Source organism: Cibotium barometz, chromosome 56, assembly GCF_041138505.1.
Source record: "Cibotium barometz isolate CiBa-2024 chromosome 56, ASM4113850v1, whole genome shotgun sequence".
Classification (NCBI taxonomy): domain Eukaryota; kingdom Viridiplantae; phylum Streptophyta; class Polypodiopsida; order Cyatheales; family Cibotiaceae; genus Cibotium; species Cibotium barometz.
Window position 1 is genome coordinate 23458354 of NC_141101.1, and position 7955 is coordinate 23466308.

The following is a 7955-nucleotide window of genomic DNA, read 5'->3' on the forward strand; positions in this document are numbered from 1 at the left end:
TAAGAAGTTATTAACATTTTATGATCATACTATCTACTTGTTCAAGTTTGGGACATGCCATATACACTATATTTGTGAGGCATGAAATTTGGTTTTTGAAATTTCTCCTTTTTGATCGGACCATATGTTTAAGTGTATGATTAATGGTTTGATGTTTCATTAGAAGAGCTCAATGTCAAATTCCTTTGCCAAAGTAGGTGAGATTAGCCATTTTTACTGAAAAAATGATTGTTTTTTTACTATAAAAAAGCTTAAAAGATGAACAAAAGTGAGGACCCTTACTATACAATCACCGAACATATCAATCCTAAATGTGCAAAAACTCATGCTAACAATCTCAAAGTTGAGGAAAAAGGGTGGAGGAGTCTTCGATTCATGTGTGAGTCACTAAGCTGGGAATAAAGATAAACACCTTGTTTGGGGATGTTTTATGACATTCCTAAACTCTCACAAGAAAAAGAGTGTATAAACTTAAAATATTGGTCATTACTTTTGGGGATTGGAAAAGTAAATTTTGAGAACTTTGATAGCACCTCATATTAACTTATATGTAAATTATTGTCACAAATGGCACATGTTTAAGATGCAAAGTCACTTATAATTCTTTTTTATGTGTCTTTTTAAGAAACTTCTTATAAAAGATTGAGTTAAAGAGAATTATTTTAGAAAGAGATTACACTTAAGGCAAAGCCATTTAAAAAAAAGAGATTACACTTAAGGCAAAGCCATTTAAAAAAAAGAGATTACACCTAAGGCAAAGCCATTTTTTAAATGTTGTGTGGATGGGCTTTCAATAAGGGGTGTAGGGAATCTTTGCCAAAAATTGAATCTTAGGCAAAAAGTATGGGCTACACTCATGAACTCATCATACTTGATCATCATAAAGTACATGATAGTAAGAAGTGAAATAGTTGTCCTTTTTGTTTGCAATGTAAGAGACAAAAGTTAAAACTTGCATGAAAAGAGTAAAAAAAAAAAAACAAATCATTTATGCTTTCTACTCCACTTTAGTTTAAAAAAAATGCTCCATAATACATACTATAAGTGTGGATGAGTTGTAAAGAATAGCTTCAAAATGGAGAAAAGACTCCCATCTTATATGTGTTTAAATATTCAAGGAATCAGTGGAAAAGCTTTGCACGAAAGGGAGAAATATTGGGGCATTGAAAGCGACAAAAACTTATGATGATGGGAAGGTAAGGTGGTAAAGGAACTTTTACTTCTTTCCTTTTGTTTGTGGGCTCATTCCCAAAGTTAAAGGCTAACTTGCAAATAGAAAAGGAAAAGGACAAGGATGGTGTAGCGATGAAGCATAGCATGTGTTTTGTCAGGGAATTTCTTGAGGTATGGAACATAGATGTGGTTGTGTCTATATGAATATATGAGAGAGAGAGAGAGAGAGGCTTGATGTTATGCATTCCATGATTAAAGAGAACATGCCAAAAGTAAAGAAGTCTCATTATTTGAGCAACTTATGTAAATGAATGTGTGTGTGTGAGTGAGAGAGTGAGTGAGAGAGAGAGAGAGAGAGAGAGAGGGGAATCGTGATAAAGAAGGGATGAAAGTGAAAGTGGACTTTATCAGGACTCTGATTTCGCTTGAAGTGGACGGTGTGTTGATGGTTTTTTTCCAACAAGAGGCAGCCAAAGGAGATGATGTAAAAGGTATATAAATGAAGGCAAGTCTTTTGAGTGTGTCCTCCTCCATCTCTCTCTCTCTCTCTCTCTCTCTCTCTGTGTCTCTTTTATAGCTTAACGGGCTGCTATAGTGAGTGACCTGTAGTGCAACTTTCTCCTTCCTTGTTTCGTCTCGTCATGGCAAGTTTGAAGTTCTTTGTTGCCTTCACCTCCTTGGCTTTGTATCTTGAGGTCACCATGTTCATGGCGACTTACACCGTGGCGAGCGATGCAGACCCGTTGCAAGACTTCTGCGTGACAGATCCAAACATGAGGTTTGGCAATGGGTTTGCATGCAAGGGGGAGGCGAAGGTGAAGGCGTCGGATTTCAAGTCGGCTCTGCTGAGGGAGGCGGGCAACACGTCGAATCCGTTGGGGATAGCGCTAACCCTAGCGTCGGCGGCCAACGTGGGGGGGCTCAACACGCAGGGCCTGTCGTTTGCGCGCATAGACTATGCGAAGGGGGGGCTGGTGCCACCGCACGTCCACCCACGTGCCTCGGAAATCCTGTTTGTGGTGGAGGGCAAGCTCTCTGTGGGATTTGTGGACACGACCAACACGCTCTTCAGCGAGACGCTGCAGCGCGGCGACCTCTTTGTGTTCCCGCGCGGCCTCGTCCACTTCATCTACAACCTGGGTCCTCATAAGGCCTTCACGCTCTCCAGCCTCAACAGCCAGAACCCCGGCGCCTCCCTCGTCGCCAATGCACTCTTTGGGGCTCACCCTCCCATCTCCGACACTGTCCTCGAGATGGCCTTTCAACTCTCCCAAGCTCAAGTGCAGCATCTCAAGAAAGTGTTCGGCTAGCTTCAATGCTCTCTCTCTCTCTCTCTCTCTCTCTCTCTAAAGGGCCATGCGTGCATTTCTTCTCGAAAGGGCATTTCAGAGCATCTTACCACATGGCTTTGTGCGCGCCATCATCCTGTCGTTGCTTTTTGACTCCAATTTTCGTCCCACTATATGATATATTGCCTCATTTTGAGTGAGTAAAACATGTGATTGTTGTGTCTTCTTGTTTACATGTTTGTCTTTATACATCTTGTAAGATTGCTCCACTTCTTGATGTATAATTTTGATCTTTTGAATCGATTTCACTAAAGGCATGCTCATTTTGAAAGAATTTCCTCATTTAATTATCAAGCTTTCAAGACTTGATTCCACATTGTCAACTTTTCATACACAAACTAATTAATTATACAATACAAGAAAATTGGTATATGCTATTTTCTATCTTTCCACACTAGGCCCATCCTACAAAAATAAAGTTGAGTCTTGTTTATCATGAGCTTCATAGTTTGTCCATCCTTTGTTTGGTGTGATGCAAATTCTCTTTACAAAGCCTTGCTCATGTGAGTACCCTTGCTATTTGTTATTACTTAGGTAGTGCATGCCCAAATACTTAAGAATGATTCATCTTCTATAGTATCTGACATGCCCCATAAAACGTTGGATACCCTTAAAGTTAGTGGGTGGTGGAAGCTCAAGAATTAGCTTCACCTTGTTGTCATCAATAGAGATGCCATGTTAAAAAACAATGTGGCCAAGTATTACTTTATGTCTCATTTAAATTTAATCTGCACTTGGGAGGAAAGGAAGGCGTTGAGTCCATCTATGTCTCTAGGTGTTTGACCATTATTATCAATGACATGAATAGTTCAGACAGTCCTCCAAGTAGTAATGTCATTAACCTTCTTTTATAGCTGTTCTAATCATTTCCTTTAAAGTATGTGTTTAATTGTGTAACCATGTTTTGGTTTTTTGTATACAAGTGTTTCAAAATATATCACCAAAGCACATGGCTATTTTAGGAACCGTCACACTGATATAGCTGACAATATAATTGGGAGAAACATCTCACAGTAAGTGCATGAAAAGCCCAACTTGTATTTTGAACATAACTATTTTTAGTTCCAACTTGTATTTTGAACCATCACTGATATAGCCGACAATATAATTGGGAGAAACATCTCATAGTAAGTGCATGAAAACCTTAACTTGTATAAATTTGAACATAAATATTTTTAGTTCGAACAGGTTTCTAATATTAACTTGGGTCTGAGGCATTACAATAGGCTAGCAAAGTTTGTTGGGGGCTTAAACAAGTCCGGAAATATAAGAGCCCAGATCTCATCTTTGGGAAGATGTTCAATGGTGTGGGCAGATTTTCCAACAGGGTTACCTACAGATAAGGACACTCTGTTAGTCCCTCGCTGGAACATTTGGAAGAAAGATCTTGTTGAGGCTACATATGTTCTTGCCAAATGAGTTCTTAAGAGAGGATGGAACCTTTGTAACCACTTGCATATCGGTGATCATTTTGGTGACGTTGTGGAGACCGCTAGAGACCGCTAGAGCACATGATCTTGCTCTACAATGCACTTTATATCTTGAGTTGCAAGAGAGCTACCATCTCTCTGAGGAGATATATTTTGAAGAGGTATGAGCCACCACTTTATTTTCTTCTAGTATTGGGGAATTAAAAGAAAACACTAAATCATTATTCAAATAAATGAGGTGTATGTCATGAGTGTGCAGGTAATAATGTTAATTGCTGGGGTGTTTGTTCGAGACCGTCCAAGTGTTCGATCTCCAACATATATGAGAGTGAATGGTAAGGGTACAACCTGTGGGTTTACACACTACCTTGAACTTTTGAGTGAGTCACTTCACCTGAAAAGAAGGCGTGCTAGTCATATTAGGGGGACATATAGTCAACCACTACGGGGTGCAGTTGAGCAACCTGTTGTTGAGACTGCAAGGCATAGAATAAACACTATGCGTTTTTTATTGGTAATGGTTCGATACAATGTAAGACATTGATCTTGAGTTTCTCATCATTTTGGCAAGTGGCTCCTTGGTACTTTCTCAATGGAGGGGGAACTAGTACTTGATTGCTTTGCAGGGACTGGTGTCATGGCTAAGGCATGCAAGGAGCTTAGCTGACATTCTATAAGCATAGAAAATGATTGGCTATGCTATAATCAGGAGTTGGCTCATTTTCAAGATGTGCACATAGACATGGGTTCCTCGTGGTTTCAAGGTAAAGAATCCAAGAAAATTATTCAAGTAAGCATGCAACCTCAAATTTCATTGGAGGAACCTTGGTGTATGGACAACCCTAATGGTTGCTAGGGAATTCTTCATATGTACCACGTGGTGCTACTTCTACAGCTCAACAACTTTCTTACTATCCACCACCACCACCTAGAGCTACCAATATAGCCCGACAACTTGCTTATTATCCACCATCACCCAAGAGTAGAAATGACATGAGCAATGATGCCATACCCTTATGGTATATCACAGCCTAACATGACCAACCCATATCAGTATCCAAATTGGGGGGGGGGGGGACCTCCACGACCCAACCTAAACCAACAAGATCATGAAACTTCAAGGAGTGCTGGTGCCTCACATGGAATATGTTTCATGGAGATGACCATGTCATTGGTTACCAAAAATATTTATTGTTATTTTCCATGGATTTATATTTACTGTCTCATGTATGTGTTGTGTTGTTGTGTGAATTGTGTTGGTGTGTACATGTGTCAATATATCTTGCAAAAGTGTGAATTGTGTTGGTGTGTACATGTGTCAATATACATACATACATACATACATACATACATACATATACATATATATATATATATATATATATATATATATATATATATATATATATATAGAGAGAGAGAGAGAGAGAGAGAGAGAGAGAGAGAGAGAGAGAGAGAGAGAGAGAGAGATGTCCTATGTTTTACATGTGAAATATCTTGCAAAAAGTGTGAAACATGTTGGTGTGTACATGGGTCAATATACACACACAGAGAGAGAGAGAGAGAGAGAGAGAGAGAGAGAGAGAGAGAGAGAGATGTCCTATGTGTTACGATTTCAACCAAGCACCCTTATTGGTGTTTTCCATGGATTTTGTATTCAATGTCTCATGTATGGAAGGGACGTTTATCGATATCTTGAAAAGAGAGTCTACATGTGAATTGTGAGTGAGAGGGAGAGAGTGAGAGAGAGTGAAAGAGAGTGTGTAAGAGAGTAGGGAACAAGAGGTACCTATGTATTACGATTTCAACTGCTTGTAAAACTGTTGACTTGTAATTTCTCACCAAAAAAGCACCCAACTGCCTGTTGTGCTGCCAATGCTTAGTACCTGGTCAATGCATGAACTTTGAAAGTTATGACACATCAAGCTAGATGTCTGGTCATAAGCTACACAAAGAGATTAGGCATCCAATAGTTAATAAGTGGTTCATGCTAAATGGTTCATTGTTAATGCTTCTTTTGGCATGATTAATGTCCATTAGATGGTATGAATTGAATTTCATGATCAACTATGGTTTTCATGGATTTAAGCAACTTCTATGCTTTTATCCATGGTTTTATAAGGATCTTTTGATCTTTTGAATAATTACATGTGCTTTGAAGGTAGCATTTGCCTTCGTTTTTTGCACGTAATTTTGGAGTATATTTCTTGTACTCTTGTACATATTCCAACTTGGATACCTAGTTGCTTATATATCTAGGTGAGTTATTTTTCTACCCTAACTGTATTGTGTTTTGTGTAGTTATCATTAGAAAGGCGCCAATAATTCAATTTCTTTTCTAATGATGTACTCAGAAGGAGTTATTCCTTGATGTAGTCTCAAGTATATAGAGTCAGGTTTAGTATGTGAAAGTCTGGATAAGGCCATCTTATTCCTTTTATACAGGATTTTATTCATATTTCCTAGACGGGATACTAGGGAGGTTCAAATTATTAAGGTATGTATGGGTGGTATCATGGTGGTATGGGACGCTAGTGATCCCTCACATATATTATCTTATGGGATAATTTGGGCTCAAGATTGTTGCTTTGCTTACATCACTTGGCATGTTGTCCTCAATATTCAAAGATAATCTCATTTTCTAAATTCACTAGAAGTTATAGTGTGGGCATTCTCTAGATAAATTTCTTTTATCTATAGTCTGCATGTTTTGATGAGGCTAATCTCGTCGGCATTTTCACTTGTTGAAATCTCTTTCTTTAGAGTTCAAACAAGTTTATTTTGTTGTGTTCGGATAAAGAAATTTGGATTCTTCCTTTTTTGGCATTTCTTTCTCTAGTTCCATACTTTAGGTGATTTATATAATCAACCTGATTGTTTACAGATGGACATATATGACTCATCGAGACGCTGATGACTCTCTTTGTTGATATGGGTAACTTGGGACATCGATTATTCCATATGCAGATGTGGGTACATTGGGACACCGATGAATCCCTGGTTTCTGCTGTTATAATGCCATGTTTTCTTACTTTATTTTGAATGGTTTACAACGAGGAAGTTACTTTGAATGTGAATTGCTCTGATCATCCATAGTCTGATGGGCAAAGCAGAGCGTATGAATCAAATTGTAGAGTATATGCTTCGTGCATATGTCTCTAGAAAATCATCATATTGGGAAAAATATCTTCCAATGATGGAATTTGCCTATAACAGTTTTAAATATACGGCTATTGGTTTTAGTCCATGCATACTTATGCTCCTAGATATTGTGGTCCATTTTCGAGTTATACATCGGATTGGCACGGTTGCGTTTGAACTTAAAACTACCTCCACATGCTAGAGTTCATCCAGTCTTTCATATCAATAGGTTGAAAGGGAAACTGGGAGGTGAGGATAACACAGTTACTCCTCAAGAACTCGTTGAAGTCGATTATTTATCCTATGTTCCACATGAACCTAATAAGGTACTTGAATTTAGGGAAAGGAAACTTTGTAGTTGACTAATCCTCCCTGAGGTTAAAATTAGGTGGAAAGATAGGGAAATAGGGGATTCGACTTCGAAGTCGGTTGTTCAGCGCAGTTCTCCTTCTTTTCATTGCAAGAGTGCAATGTTTTGAGAGAGGGAAAGTATGTTATATGTACATTATGTGTGCTATGTTATATGCACATTATGTGTGCATATACTAGGAGGCTAACCCACATTAGGCTTGTGAGCATGGGAGCATGGGAACAAGCTCTAGTGGAGCATGGGTTAGGACTAACCTTAAGGATTAAGGTTAGGGCAAGGGTCACACATGGGGAATGGAAAGTCAAGAGTCACTTGAGGGCCCTCCTATATAATAGGGGCATGGGGCACACTGAAGGGGGCTTGGAGGCTTATGCTATGATCTCTTGTGTAGAGGTCCATATCTACTCACCTACCATTTCACACTATAGCTACATGCTATTGGATTGTGTTATACCTCTTGATGGTATGGGACATCAAGGTAGAGGTATGATG

At 38.8% G+C, this 7955-nt stretch overlaps 1 pseudogene across 1 annotated transcript; it reads left to right on the forward strand.

Moving 5' to 3' along the window:
• Positions 1-1724: 1724 nt before the first annotated feature.
• Positions 1725-5189, forward strand: LOC147607037 (germin-like protein 1-3 pseudogene; annotated as a pseudogene). The gene has a single exon (XR_015264879.1). The product of XR_015264879.1 is annotated as a germin-like protein 1-3 pseudogene (transcript).
• The last annotated feature ends 2766 nt before the right edge of the window (positions 5190-7955 follow it).